Source organism: Strix aluco, chromosome W, assembly GCF_031877795.1.
Source record: "Strix aluco isolate bStrAlu1 chromosome W, bStrAlu1.hap1, whole genome shotgun sequence".
Classification (NCBI taxonomy): Eukaryota; Metazoa; Chordata; class Aves; order Strigiformes; family Strigidae; genus Strix; species Strix aluco.
In genome coordinates this window covers 47722181-47738264 of record NC_133970.1, presented here as the reverse complement: position 1 = coordinate 47738264, position 16084 = coordinate 47722181, and the positions used below count along the sequence as shown (strand labels likewise).

Here is a 16084-nt window from a genome sequence, read left to right as displayed (position 1 = left end):
AGTGACTTACAAATACTTGTGTTCAATGAATATTATGCAGATTGCAAGGCCAGGCTCTCAGATGAGGAAACGCCAAGCTTCTGGTTGCCTGCACAGCATCAGTTTTCACAGTGGTTTCATCACTTCAGTCTTTTTTAGCAAGGTAATGTTCTAGGAGGCACAATGCTGGTACACAGTGCAATCCTTTTGAGCCCATATATGTAATTCAAAACTCACGAATCCTGATTCCTCTTACATCCAATTGATTATCGCCATTATGTAGTGTCACCATCTCCGGCTGACTGCCATCTATTACCACCCTCCTACCCCACATTATTCTGTTAATGACTTTATCCAGGCCCAAGCATACATTCAAGCTTCAGGCAGGGTGGTTATCTGCTCATCTCAGGCACTAACCATGTAACTCTGAAGGTTGTATTGAACTTTCCCATTGATGATATTGTGATGTAATTAACCCAAGCTCAGCTGCTGTCCTCACTCATTGCCTCGTGGACCACTGTCGGGGGAGGCAGCAGGTCTGCCTCTAGTCTAACTGAAGAAGAATTTAACCTTGAAGACATTCCAGTGTATCCATGAGAGGCGAGAAAGTCCCGAGAAGTGCCATGGAAACAAGATTAGAGAACTAAGATAAGAAGAACTGTCCTGATGATTCAGGCGAGAAACTATCACCCAATCGTGAACTGTTAGTTACTAAAGTAAACCAATCCTGTATGAACACCTACTTTGAGGAAGGTTATAAAAAAGCTTGTTAGAACAATAAAGGGGCTTTTGCAGACATTTTGGTCGCTTTCACACAATCTGATGTTTGTCGTGTCCGTCTCAACTGCGACAAATGGTGACCCCGACGTGATTGATTAGAGCGACGTGATTAGAGCGAAGTGGTCATTTAAAGTAGAAGTATAACGGCGGCGGGAAGAGCTGCGGAGACGGAGCCCGGTGTAGCTGAGAGGAGAGGGAATCTGCCTGGTCCGGACCTGAACTTCGACACCTAAAAAGGTGAGCCACCGGGAACGGGACTGTAATTATGGGGCAGTCATTAACAAAGGAAGAGGAGACAATTTTGTCTACCTGGAAAGCCCTATTAAAAAGAAAGGGGGTTAAAACCTCAGAACAAAGCCTGAAAAAGATTTTGCTATGGAGTAAGATGCAAGGCTTTGAAGCCACAACAGTAACTGCATTCGGTGTGAGTGCATGGCAAGCAGTAGGATTGAAAATATTGGATGAGGTCTCTAAAGGACAAAAAGACGCATGTGAGTTGGCAACCACATGGCGCTTATTGAGTGAAACCTTAAAGGAATGGAAGATAGAGCGTGAGGCCTCTGATGGGAAACTAACAGACATTCGACCTGAAGACAATGACGGGGAGGACTGTGGCAAAGGGACAAAGGCAGTGGATACCTCAGCCTCAGGAATAGCAGGCAGGAAACCCCTCACGGGCAAAAGCAGATCGCGCCCTCGCCCACCTCCTCCTCCTCCACCATTAAATATTTTGCGGGGCGATGAGGAGCCCCCCCCACCTAGTGGTGCAGCGGCAGCCCCTAGCGGCACAGCAGCAGAAGGGCTGATTCCATCAGCCCCCCCCCGAGGAGGAAAATAGGGCGGGTAACACAGAACCAGAGAGCGAGAGCGAAAATGAAAGTGAGGGAGAAGAAGCTTTAACCACGGCTTTACAAACTCTACATATCACAGATAAACCCATGGTGAAGAAAGCCCAGCCATGGACTCTCCCTCCATCCACAGTAACTGTAGTCCCAAGATCCCCTGATCGATTTTGGGAGGGAGTTAGGAAGTATGCTGCTGAGGCTGGCAACTGGGATCTGGTCGAACGCCTCAGCCCGTGCTCTCCAACCCCGGCATGTCCAAAGCCTGTAGATATAGCAGCAGAGGCTCCTGGTGCATTCCCTGTTTATAAAGCTGTTGCAGGCACAAATGAGCATGATGAGCACAATCCGATCAGTTGGAAGGTGGTGCAGGATTTGCAGAATAAAGCACAGAAATTTGGAATCAATTCTCCTGAGGTGATGCAACTTATTTGAATAATCAGCACAGATTTGTTGTGTTCGTATGATGTTACACATCTCGCACAAGTGCTGTTTCAGCCGGTACAATTACAAGTGTTTCAATCTACTTGGAGGCAGATGGCACGTGCAACCACGCAGAATAATTTACGACTACCACAGGATGACCCGAGACTAGACATTAGAGAGGATACTTTGCTTAGTGAAGGGCCATTTAGTAATACTCAACTGCAGGCCACTTGGCCCCCTATTATATTGGAACAATCTCAACAGGTGGGACTCAACGCTTTGAGAAAGACAATGGAATTACGAGGTCTAAGTGCCCTTTTGGTTGGAAGATCTAGTAGCACCTTAAACGGATTAATTGTGCATGTAGGAATTATTGATGCTGATTTTACTGAACAAATTTGTGCTATGATTTCTACTCCTTATCCACCTGTAACGATTCCAAAAGGCACTCTCATTGCTCAACTTGTACCTTTTTTGAGTTGTGTTCCAAAAGCAGAGCAGCACCTCCGTGAGGATAGCAGCTTTGGATCGACTGGGGCGCCGATGACTTTTTGGTCACAACCCATTGAGCCACATCGTCCGTCCATGAAGTGCATCATCTACAATCGAGACAGTTGTCCTCCTTCTACTACAGTCTGTGGACTCCTGGACACTGGAGCGGACGTAACTATTATCTATCATATTAATTGGCCAATTAATGGGCCCACAGTGGTGGCAGACACAGGGGTAGTGGGGCTGGGAGGATCCGCACGAGCAAGAACAGCAGCTACGGCAATTCTGATCACCAATCCTGAGGGCCAACAAGCAGTCGTTAAACCATATGTGACAACAGCTCCCCTCAATCTATGGGGGAGAGATTGCTTGTCACAGTGGGGGGTGAAGATTACTACGGATTTTTAACGGGGGCCACTGTGCTGCAGGGTGTTAGGCAACCCACGCTTGTTTTAACTTGGTTAACGAATAACCCTGTGTGGGTGGATCAGTGGCCCCTACCAATGGAGAAATTAAAGGCCCTGCAGGAATTGGTGGCAGAACAGCTAGCTGCTGGACACATTGAACCCTCTCAGAGCCCATGGAACACTCCAGTGTTTGTGATAAAAAAGAAATCAGGAAAATGGCGATTTTTGCATGACCTGCAGCAGATCAATGCTGTCATGGCCACGATGGGGGCTCTACAACCAGGCATGCCTTCACCTGCCATGATCCCTCAAGATTGGGAAATCATTGTCATGGATCTCAAGGATTGTTTTTTTACAATACCATTAGCTTGTCAAGACAGAGAAAAATTTGCATTCTCTGTGCCTTCTGTCAATCATGCAGAACCTGCAAAAAGATATCAATGGAAAGTTCTGCCGCAGGGCATGAAAAATTCACCAACAATTTGTCAATGGTTTGTGGCACAAGCTTTGTCACCTGTAAGGGAAAGATTCCCTACCAATTATTGTTACCATTACATGGATGACATCCTGTTAGCATCACACAGCAAGGAGCAGTTGAATGACATGGAGAATGTGACTAGAAATTCATTACAACACTATGGATTAGTTATCGCCCCTGAAAAGGTGCAGAAAGTAGAACCCTGGAAGTATTTAGGACTAACAGTCACAGGTAGGCAGGTAATGCCTCAACCTGTGAAACTTAACCTTGAAGTTAAAACCCTTAATGATGTACAGAAGTTAATGGGATCTCTGAATTGGATTAGACCCTATCTCGGACTGACCAATTCACAACTGCAACCTTTATTGGAATTATTAAAAAATTCCAATGATCCAACAGAACCCAGAGTATTAACTGAGGAAGCATTAAAGGTAATTCACATGGTGGAACGATCTATACACGAGAAATTTGTTTCTCGAATAGATCTGTCTCAATTGGTGCAACTCTTTGTACTAATTGACAAAACTGTACCATTTGGTGCTTTGGTGCAGTGGAATTCTGAGTGGGATGACCCACTGCACATTCTAGAATGGATGTTTCTGTCATTCCGACCACGAAAAACTGCTCCTGGACTGTTTGAGCTTATTGCTGATGTAATCATAAAAGCCAGAAAACGATGTACAGAACTAACAGGGCGTGACCCAGCTACGATTGTTTTACCTGTTCAAAATTGGTATTTTGAATGGTGTCTGGCAAATAATTATGAACTACAGGCAGCCATGGCGGGTTTTCAAGGACAGGTGTCATATCACCTGCCGTCACACCCGCTACTGAAATTTGCCCGAGAAATACCATTTGGTCAAAAAAATTTAAGCCGCCCAGAACCAGTGAACGGCCTTACTGTTTTTACAGATGGCTCAGGAAAAACAGGTAAAGCAGCAGTAGTATGGTATGAAAACAACAACTGGAACAACAAAGTAGTATATCAAAATGGCTCTCCACAAGTAGTAGAGCTACGTGCAATGGCTGTTGTTTTTTCTATTTTTTCTGTTCCTGTAAATATTGTAACTGACTCAGCGTATGTAGCTAACTTAGTTTCTTGACTAGACAAAGTGGTTTTGACCATGTCAGACAATCAATTATTATTTGATGTACTTTTAGAACTCTGGAAAAGTATTCAACTACGGACAGAACCTTATTTTATCATGCACGTCCGTAGTCATACCACTTTACCAGGATTTTATACAGAAGGTAATGCCAGAGCGGATGCTCTTGTTTCCGCTATGGCTCTTAATACTGTTCCTAACATAAAGCAACAAGCTGTATTATCACATCAATTTTTTCACCAAGGATATCGAGCTTTATGACGGCAGTTCGGCTTGTCTCATGCGGAAGCTCGGTCTATTGTAGCCGCCTGCCCTGACTGCCAAGGAACTCACACACCAGTGTATTTTGGTACTAACCCCAGAGGTATGCAGGCTTTACAGATTTGGCAAACTGATGTTACTCACATAAATGAATTTGGCCGACAGAAGTATGTTCATGTTTCCATTGATACTTATTCTCATGCCTTAGTAGCAACAGCACATAACGGGGAGACAGGAAAAGATGTAGTTCGACACTTCCAAAAGGATTTCTCTATGCTTGGGGTACCACGCCAAATAAAAACGGACAATGGCCCAGCATACATTTCACAGAAGGTTCAAACATTTTTTAATTTGTGGGGTGTTGCTCATGTTACAGGAATCCCCCATTCCCCAACAGGACAAGCAATTGTTGAGCGTGCACATGGCACACTGAAGCGGCAGCTTCAAAAACAAAAAGGGGGAATGATTGGGGAACCACCACAGGCATGTTTGGATAAAGCAGTTTATGTTCTTAACTTTCTCCATTACGGGGATAATTCTTCTCTACCTCCTCTTTTTCAGCATTTCTCTTCTCTTTTTTCAAAACAGGATTTGCAAAAAGACATCAAAGTGCATGTTAGAGATCTAATTACTGGCCAGTGGAGTGGACCATGTGAATTATTAACCTGGGGCAGGGGTTATGCTTGTGTCTCTACAGATGCCGGCCCTCGCTGGGTTCCTGCTCGGTGTGTTCGGCCTGTGCTGGAACCTGCATCAGGCTGAAGGATGGGTAGTTCCACAACCCAAGCAGAATATCTGGGTAACTTTGGCAAATATGACACATCAAGAAACCTTGTGCCTTTCTACTGCAAACCCGGAAAATCCATTCTCCACATGTTTGGTGGGAGTGCCAGTAGACACATGGCCAATCCCACAAACCCTTCAGGCTTTCTCTCTTTGCAACTCTTCAAAAAATTGTACAGATAATTGGGATGGTGTATATAGTCACCTTTCACAGGTTACGCAAGAACCCCAAGAACTAGAGTTGCTAGGCTCTGTTATAATGGATGCTTGTGTGTTTTTTAATTACTCCTATAACACCACACGGAGAGGGCAAAATGTGAATGCAACTAATGCTGCTTATCATAATTCAACTTCTTGGTGCAATTATACTTCGACTAACATCTCACGATCTTTTGCTGTTCCTCTTGCATTACCTCCTGGTGTGTTTCTAATCTGTGGAGATTGTGCCTGGGGAGGCGTTCCATCTAAACTGAATGGAGGCCCGTGTAGCCTCGGACACCTCACGTTATTAACACCAAATGTGTCAATGATTCTGAATATGACTCGAAAACATAAGCGAGTCCCAAGGACCGTTCATCGGTTTGAAAGTTCTTGTCGAGATAACGTTGAATTCTGGAATCCAGGCCAGATCATAATGGCCTCCATATTGGCACCAGGAGTTGGTGTTGCAAATGCCTTAACGACTTTGAATAAGTTGGGATGTTGGCTTAGCAAACAGACTAACGCTACTTCTTTAGCTTTAAGTGGCCTTTTAACTGATGTTGATAGTGTTAGACATGCTACTTTACAGAACAGGGCTGCAATTGACTTTTTGCTTTTAGCGCAAGGACATGGATGTGAAGATTTTGAAGGAATGTGTTGCATGAATTTGTCTGACCACTCAGAATCTATTTTTAAAAGTATACAGCAGCTGAAGGATGGTGTGAGGCGTCTAACAGAAGAGGACGGATTGGATTGGCTTACAAGGATGTTTAAAGGATGGGGACTTTCTGGATGGTTGATATCTCTGGTCAAAACTGTGGGGGTCATGATCTTGGTAATTGTGACTGTGCTTTGATGTTGCCATGTCTTGTCAGTCTTCTGCAAAGGGCCCTGCAGAAGTCTGCTCTCGCAATATTTCTAGCACAAATACAAAAAGGGGGAATTGTCGGGGGGAGGCAGCGGGTCTGCCTCTAGTCTAACTGAAGAAGAATTTAACCTTGAAGACATTCCAGTGTATCCATGAGAGGCCAGAAAGTCCCGAGAAGTGCCATGGAAACAAGATTAGAGAACTAAGATAAGAAGAACTGTCCTGACGATTCAGGCGAGAAACTATCACCCAATCGTGAACTGTTAGTTACTAAAGTAAACCAATCCTGTATGAACACCTACTTTGAAGAAGGTTATAAAAAAGCTTGTTAGAACAATAAAGGGGCTTTTGCAGACATTTTGGTCGCTTTCACACAATCTGATGTTTGTCGTGTCCGTCTCAACTGCGACAGACCACACAAGTCAATCCACCTCCTCGTGCGAGCACTCAGCCCCTTTTTCTAGATAACTTGTGCAACTTGCACCATTGCTCAGTGATATTTTTTTATGGAGGTTGTCTGAATCAAGTGTCAAAGTAATACTGCCAATATTGTGCGAATATATAAAAAAGGACTTTGAGAAAACTTGGAGGAGCAAAATAGATACAATAAAAATATATCTAAGCTCATGTTGATTGTTCAGAAAAAAAGAAAAAAATCAAATTGGTATTTTCACAATTTCAAAATTATATACCTTTTTAAATCAGCATTTGAATCACTATTGAATCACTATTTCAAATCTCATTTTTTTCAATTATTTCAGTTTGAAATGTATCTTTGTTCATTTTAAAATGTAAGTAGCCTCAAAATACAAAACATTATTTCACCTAAAAGAATTTTGTATTTTTTCATTGAAAGCTAGAAAGTCTTTAGGTGTCCCAAATAGCATGGTTTCTGATTTTTCCAGATTGACCAGAGAATCAAACACAAGTTTTCATTACTCCTGGAGGAAAGGCTGTAAGAAATCAATTAGACATAAAATGTTTTAACCAGTGTAGTGAAATGACATTTGAAAATAATATACAAAGTTCTGCAGAACTTGTAAAGGGGAATGTAGTTTTGCCCTTTATACAGGCTGCTATTCGTATTAGTGCTGAACTAATAAAGATTGTAAGAGCAGTTTTTAAATGCTTCCTTTGAGACTGGTGAATGCTTTACACAAGTGGGGTTTATTGTTCCTATCCAGGATCTCATCACATCATTAGGATCGTATTTTAGTTATCTCCCCTTAATGTACAGCAGCTGGGCTGCACGCACACATGTGTGTGTGTGTAAATGTCACTCTAATAGGCTGTATAAATAGAGCTGATAAGCCAACACAAAGTAGTTCTGTTTTAAAAGAGGATGAAGAATGTGGGACTAGAGGGACCATTAAGTGGGAAGCTTTATCTCCAGGTTTATGTCATTGTGAAATGAGGATGTATAGATGAGACAAAAAAAATTGTCTTCATGCATTATAAATGATTGAGCAGAAAAATTAGTTCAGAGGTAGATGAAATGTATGCTGATTATAGAAATGTTTCATTTATAAATAAAAGTATAGTGCTTGCTATTTGCTATAGGAACATGGTCTTACTTTCTTTTGCTGATAGGGCTCAGAAATTTTTACATTATAAGGAAAGAAACACAGTTATTTATTATTTTTATTTATTTTTACTTTTATTTTTTATTTAGAAAATCATCCCGGAGGACTTGACTTTTTAACATGACAGCAATATTTGAAAATATCAGAAAGGCAAAAGTGTAAAATACTTAAAAGTTTTCTTCCCCTTAAAACAGGAGTGAAGAACCTGTCTGGGTCAATGACATGAGTTGCAAGTGTCTCACACAGCAAAGAATGGTATCCTACAAGTGGACAAACAAAAGCCAGTGGAAGGGATGGCAGAGGTGAGCATATGGTATGAGTTGTCATGAATACGGCTGCTAGATTATAAAATGATTGCATGGTAAACTACACAGGCTGCTCTCAAAGCTCTTAAGAGCTCAAAGAAGTATACACATTAGAGTGACATTTCTTAAACCCAAAATTGTAAATTTGCACATTAAGTCTTCCCTCTGAGGACAGGGATTCTGTAAAGGCAGCTGAAATACAACCTTACCCACTCTTGACGTGCAACTGGACTCACATTTTTGTGTTCAGTTCATACATGTTCTTGAGGTTCTTTTCTTGGTACTCTGTGGTTGTGGCTAAGTCCACTGAACAACATATGCACTATGAAATGCATCATCTGGAGAAGGATGAAATCGAAAAATATGTGCACAAAGTCTTGTTTTTACCTCTCTGTGAATATTGTACTGGAAAGGTAGGCCAAAATAGAATTGTTTCTTTGTCTTCTCCTTACAAAAGTAATTCTCAGGACAGAGTAAGGGCTAGAATACTCAGAGTTGATGACTTCCATTGTATTCTTCCCTGACTAAGAGGTCATAGTGAGTCAAGTTTTCAATAAGGTGAAATTTTGCTTGCAAGAATCTGAGCAGGGTATTCATTCTAAGCACTCAAATGCATACACAGAAGTACTTTTTTATCCCAAGAACCTGAGGCTAGAACTGCTTAGAAAATGTCTTTTATTCTTTCCTAATGGAAAGTCTGGCCAGAAAACCAGATTCCAGATTCTGTTAGCAGAAGAATCTGCATTTTTTTTCTGCAAACTGGGAAACTATTTAAAGCTTCAACTTTTCTTGGAAAATGTAGATCAATTGAAATTCCAGTTGTCTGTCAAGAAAGAGATTGAGTGGGAAACATTCAAACAGATCAGTTGAGACTTCTTTAGATAGATGGGTCAAGATGAAGGCCCACAGCTGCAGAAGGAGGTTGTCTGGGAGCTGCCAACAAAGAAATCACAGGAGCTTCTGCAGGACTGGAAGTACACAGTTATCCTGTCCTTAGCTGTTAAATATCTTCCATTTCACTCCAGGACCCTGACTAGTCCCATCAGGTATCCTGAGCAACTGCTTCTGGTAACTAATACAAACCCATATTTCTTTCATTTAGCCCCATATCTTGCTATGGATTAGCTTTTCAGATTTCTCAGCTAGCTCTGATTACAATAAAGCAGTCAGTAGACAGTGTCCTATGGTGGCTTTCTTGAGAGAATTGTACAAAGAAATGCAATTAAGAGAAGTAATGAGGCATTAAAGTAAGCTATAACACCTAATGTAAGCTAATCTGATGATATACGCATGATTCCAGCTTCTCTAATAAAATATTATTCCTGTGTTTCTTGCAGGGGTCGTTCACACAGATTTAGTGCAACACTGAAATAATTATTGGTGGAATCCCTAGTTATGATGCTGTCATGACCCAGACTGGAAGCCCAGTGTGTTGTAAAAGTTCTGTCATCCCCTCGGGTTAAATTAAGGTAAAATGACACTAAACGACTGGTTAAAATGTTTTACTTGTGGTAGAAACAACTTAAACTTTGAAAAAGATAATAAGCAATGTGGTCTCTTAGAAATCTATAAGAAAGAAAAGAAAGGAAAGGAAAGAAAAAAAAGGAGAGTGTTACTGATTGCTACTGATTTGTTATTAATTTGAGTTGATGATTTTTGGTGATTTTGATAAGGAATGATTAGGACTAAACAATTAAATAGAATCTCACAGAAATATCGGTTTTTATAGAAGATAGTGGTGTAATGTTTTAAGTAGTCATAGAGATGTTGTGTTTAGTTAAAAGTAACCATGCAACCAGTTACGCTGCTGGACGAGGTACCATTGTTAGACTGTTTGGTAAGCATGATTTATTGCCCTGTAGACCAGGTATTTTAAAAGTTGTATTGTAAAAGGGTCTCGAAGCATGTTAAAATTGCAGTGTGAGCCAAAGTCCTTGAGTCAAGGACACTGGAGGGTCTTTCTTTTGAGTCAGTAGTCCGTGGTGGTCGCAAAAGCAGCCCCCCGACTCATTTCAGGACTCGAGTGCTCATGACCGGAAAAGAGGTGGGAATATGACAATGAGTTACAGGAATTAGCATGTTTAAGTGTGAGAACTTGATTAATATGTATGACTGTATCCAATATAATCAGCATGCTACACGACACAGGTGTGCGTTGTTGGTGAGACGACTCCCCTGCGCACCCGGCCGTTAATAAAGGAGTGTCTGCTTATCTACATCAAATTGGTGTCGATAAGTTCTTTTATCCCGTTTTGGTGACAGTTTCTGGCGACCCAGATGGGACCTCGCTGAAAGAGACCGGAGGAGTCGGGGACCTGATCAGTTCCAGCCAGCACCGAGGAATTCTCGGCGATACCCATCGATCCCCAATCCATAAGGCTCTTTGCGACGTCCCCTGGAACTGGTAAGACACTTCTTATTTGGTTTGGTTTGGGAAGTCTGCCTGTCAGACACGGCAAAAGCTGCGCAGGGTTGGACAAAGGGTACCCATTTGGTTTGGAAGCCTAGGTGTCTACCTGTAAGACATAAGCGAAAGCTATTGTAGGGTTGGACAAATTTGGTATTGGAATGTCTTCCCGTAAGACATAAGCAAAAGCTATTGCAGGCTTGGACAAATTCGCGTATTTGGGTATTGGAAAAACCTATATGCTATAGGTTTTTATTGGTATTTGTATTTTGGTATCAAAAAAAAAATAATAAAAAAAAAAGAAATTGGTGGTGTTTGTGTGAGTTTGAGACTTACGAATAAGTACGAAGCGAGTATGGAGTTCAGATCCGCAGTTCTGTTATCCTGCGAGGGGTGCAGCCGGAGAAGAACGAAGCAAAAGATTGAGCGATTGTGTGTGTGTGAATTTTAAAATATTTTGAAATGACATCTGAACTAACACATTTGTTCGAGAGTAAGAGTGTTGGTAATTTGGGTTTTGATGAAAAGGTACCGAAGATTTCCCCATTAGGATGTCTGTTAACACACTGGGGAGAAATAAATGATGACTTATATAAAAATCAAATGATAAGAGTATTTTAAGTATTGGTGGCCTTTATATGTTTTGGAAGATCAGGAAAAGTGGCCTACCAATGGAACTTTAGAGGACGATTTGTGAATTCTGGGAACCGAGATTTTAATGCACCCCTAGGAATAAATCAGTATGCTTATTGTAAAGAAGAAGGGCATTGGAAATGAGAATGTTGAAAGATGAGGGGCGGTGAGCAAGAGGTAGCAGGAGTAATGATCCTAGATGAATGAAAGGGACCGGAGGGGAACCCAGCTGAACCTCTGGTTGTAATTAAGCTGGGAGAAAAAGAGGTTAAATTTTTAGTAGATACAGGAGCAACATTTTCAGTATTGAATACCTGTAAAAGGAAATTGGGAATAAAACCAGCAAACATAAGGGGAGCAACAAGGAAAGAAAAAAAAGGCCATTTCTACAACGCCTGTATTTACAATTTGGGAACAAAATAATTACACATAAATTCTTGTATGTACCAGAATGTCCGATACCCTTGTTAGGAAGGGATTTGTTGTCTAAATTAAATGCACAAATTGTTTTTGAGGAAGGGGAACTTTTCCTAAAAAAAACCTGAGTCAAAGACAGGAGAAATCCTGATGATACAAGAGAGAGCAAAAGAACAAGAAATTCCACAGGAAGTAGATCTAGCAGTAATCCCTATAGTATGGGAAACAGATAAACCTGGCAAATCAAAATTAGTACTACCTTTGAAAATACAATTGAAGGAGGGTGCAAAACCAGTAAGGGTTAAACAGTACCCAATTAAACCAGAAGTTAGATGGAGAATTAAAAAACGATTGACAAGTTTTTGGAATATAAAATCCTTGAGGAATGTGAATCTAAATATAATACTCCAGTTTTACCAGTTAGGAAACCTTCAAGTGAATAAAGGTTAGTAACAAGATTTAAGAGCAATGAATCAGATAGTTAAGGACATTTATTCTGTAGTGGCAAATCTATATATATTGTTGGCAGCATTACAGTGCTTGATTTGAAGGATGCTTTCTTTTGCATACCTCTGGAGAAAGGAATCAGAAAATTGTTTGCCTTTGAGTAGGAAAATCCACAAATGGGACGAAAAAGAAAAAATTAAAAATGCAATTGACATGAACAAGACTACCCCAAGGATTTAAAAAAATAGCCTGACCATTTTTGGAAATCATCTGGCAAAGGAACTTGAAGTACAGAAATAGGATGAGACACGGCCAAAGCCTGGACATTTACTTTTGCAATATATGGCTGACGTACTAATTGCTACAGAAGAAAGATCCACCTGCATAAAGGTAACAATAGAACTTTTAAATTTTCTTGGACTAAACCAGTACAAAATATCCAAAAATAAAGCCCAAACAACAAGCCAGACTGTAATATATCTGGGCTTTGAGATTTCAAAAGGACAGCAGCAATTAGGAACAGACCGTAAGGAAGCTATTTGTGGCATACCGGAGCTGAAAAATGTTCATGAAATAAGGGCCTTTCTGGGAATGGCTGGGTGGTGTCGCCTTTGGATAATAAATCACGGTCTAATAGCTAAGCCATTGTATGAAGCTCAAAAGAATTTTCCCTTTGTATGGCGCCCACATCAGCAGCAGGCCTTTAAAGATTTAAAACGAGCTCTAATGTCTGCACCTGCCCTTGGACTTCCAGATCTAACCAAAGATTTCCAGTTGTTTGTTTATGAAGGACAACATCTTGCACTGGGTGTGCTGACCCAGAGAATGGGAAGTTGGAAGAGACCAGTTGGATAATTTTCCAAACAGTTGGATACTGTGAGTAAAGGATGGCCTACTTGCCTTCAAGCAGTTGTTGTTACAATAATGCTTATTCAAGAGGCCCGGAAATTGACTTTGGGAAGAACAATAACAGTCTATGTCCCACACATGGTGATAACTGTTTTAGAACAAAAGGGGGGACATTGGTTGTCCCCAAGCAGAATGATGAAGTACCAGGTGGTCCTGACTGAACAAGATGATGTGGTTTTAAAAACAACTTACCTGGTAAACCCTGCAGTTTTTCTAAGTTTTACACAGGAAGAAGGGCAGCTGGAGCATGACTGCCTGACTACCATTGAACATGTGTACTCCAGTCGAGAGGATTTGAAGGACACACCGTTGGAAGATCCCAACTAGGAGTTATATACAGACGGCAGCAGCTTTGTGGAACATGGAGTTCGATACTCTGGATATGCGGTAACAACAGGCAACTCAATCATAGAGGCAAATGCATTGTCTAGCACCACTTCAGCTCAAAAGGCAGAACTCATTGCTTTATCCGGAGTTCTTGAATTAAATGAAAAGAAGAAAGTAAATATCTGGACTGACTCGAAGTATGCTTTTGGGGTAGTACATGTCCGTGGAGTTTTATAGAAAGAAAGAGGATTATTGTCCTCCCAGGGAGCAAATATTAAACATCAGGATGAAATTTTGCAATTATTGCAAGCAGTTCAGAAACAGACTCAGGTGGCAATCATGCACTGTAAAGCACATCAGGTTGGGAATACAAAAGAAATTGGAGGAAATAATTTAACAGATAGGGCTACCAGAAGAACAGCGAAAGAAATAACATTACAAATAGCATTGATTCCAACCAAGACAGTAATTCTCCCGAAGGAGAAACCTAAATATTCAGAAGAAGATGATAAACTGCAAAAATTATTGAAAGCCAAAAAAAGTTTAGCTGGATAGTGGGTGACGTCTAATAGACAAATAATAATACCACCTCTTTTAACTAAGAAATGATTCAGGTAAAACATCAAGAATGTCATTGGGGCATAGAGGCTTTGGCAACCCTTTTAATAAAAGACAAGTAGTATCAGTCAAAATGCTAGGATTAGCCAAAATAATAATTGCAAAATGTGATGTGTGTTTAAAAAAAATAATCCAGTAATAAAGAAAAGGGTCCAAATGGGTAAAATCAAATCTGGAACAGAACTAAGAGACTATTGGCAAGAAGACTTTTCAGAGTTACCTAGACAAAATGGGTATCGATACATTCTGGTGGGGGGTTGATACTTCTACAGGATGGCCAGAAGCCTTTCCTTGTTATACCACTCACACAAGAGTAGTAGTAAAATGGTTACTATGAGAAATAATCCTGAAATTTGGAGCCCTTATTAAGATCTCTTCAGATAGAGGCCCACACTTTGTTGCTGAAGTAGTACAAAGTATATGTAAAACTCTAGAAATTACTTGAGATTTACATACCCCATGGAGGCCACAATCCAGTGGAAAAGTAGAAGAAGAAAAAAATCAGACCCTAAAACAGCAAATTAGTAAAATATGTCAAGAAACTAATTTAAAGTGGCCTCAGACACTTCTATTGGCATTGTTGCAGATCAGAGTACAACCAGAAAATAGCACATCAGGTAGTCCTTATGAAATACTATATAAAAAAACATATGAATCTCTGGAATCGAATCCAAATGTGCATGTAAGAGGAAACAAGATGTATATAATTATTTAATCTCCTTAGGAAAAACCCTGACTGCAATCTGAAATGCAGTAGTGTGGAACTGATCCCTGGAATATCCGATACATGACTTTCAACCCAGCGACTACGTCTACGTGAAGATGTGGACTTCTGAACCCTTACAAGAATGCTAGAAAGGACCATTTCAAATACTGCTGGCTACCTTCACAGCTATCAAAATTGCAGAATCAGATGCACTATACTAGAGTGAAGAAGGCATCCCCTTCCAAGAAGATCAACAGTAGGAATCCAGGAACTTCAAAATTGACTCTAAAATATGTCTAATGTTATATATTAATTAGAAATTGTTTTAGATTTGATTTTAATCTGGAAACTGATGCTGGTGGAATTCTGGTTTGAAGTAATAATCAAAACACAAAATATAACTGAGAAAATACTAGACCTGAAGGTGAGGAATAGAAAGCATATAGAAACAGAACAGCTAATATACCTCCCAAAGAAAACACCAGAAGAAAAATTTGATATTAGGATTAATTAAGAAATTTGACAATTTTCAGAACATAACACAAATTACTGTTTACTGATACCAAGAGCAGTAGATGAATCTGTTCCATGGGAAATTTTAACAATGAATTTGACCAATTTAAAACACAAAAATGAGACTACTTATTGCGAACAAAACCCCTGTTGTTCAGTAGTATGAACAAGTAAAAATTATCAAGAAACGGTAGAAGTCCCCAGGAAATAAAGCAGATTATAAAAAATTGTTAAATTTTGTTTTTACAAAAATAGAAAAATATTGAACTGTTAAGTGGTGTTCTTATGAACAAATTAGAAACAATGTAAGTAGAAACATCACGGAATAGATGTGTGACAAAACCAATTAAACTACACAAGAGGAAGAAGTACAATAAGATTCTATATGGTCCATGACTATATTTTCACAGTTTCAATATGGCTAGAACTCCTTGGTGTTTTACTTGGGATGGGACAACTTTTGCAGCCTTTCCATCAGTAAATGATAAAGAAAGAAAAGAAAAGAAAAGAAAAGAAAAGAAAAGAAAAGAAAAGAAAAGAAAAGAAAAGAAAAGAAAAGAAAAGAAAAGAAAAGAAAAGAAAAGAAAAGAAAAGAA

At 40.2% G+C, this 16084-nt stretch overlaps 1 protein-coding gene and 1 pseudogene across 1 annotated transcript in view; both read left to right on the top strand.

Annotated features, from left to right (window-relative positions):
- Positions 1-16084, top strand: part of LOC141917622 (pikachurin-like) — an 85683-nt pseudogene that overhangs the window by 45716 nt on the left and 23883 nt on the right.
- LOC141917621 (uncharacterized) overlaps positions 6200-16084 on the top strand; it is a 45516-nt gene continuing 35631 nt past the window's right edge. Inside the window, exon 1 of the mRNA XM_074810953.1 lies at positions 6200-7044. The gene's annotated coding sequence lies outside the window, so the exon portion shown is untranslated. The remainder of the gene's footprint in view (positions 7045-16084) is intronic.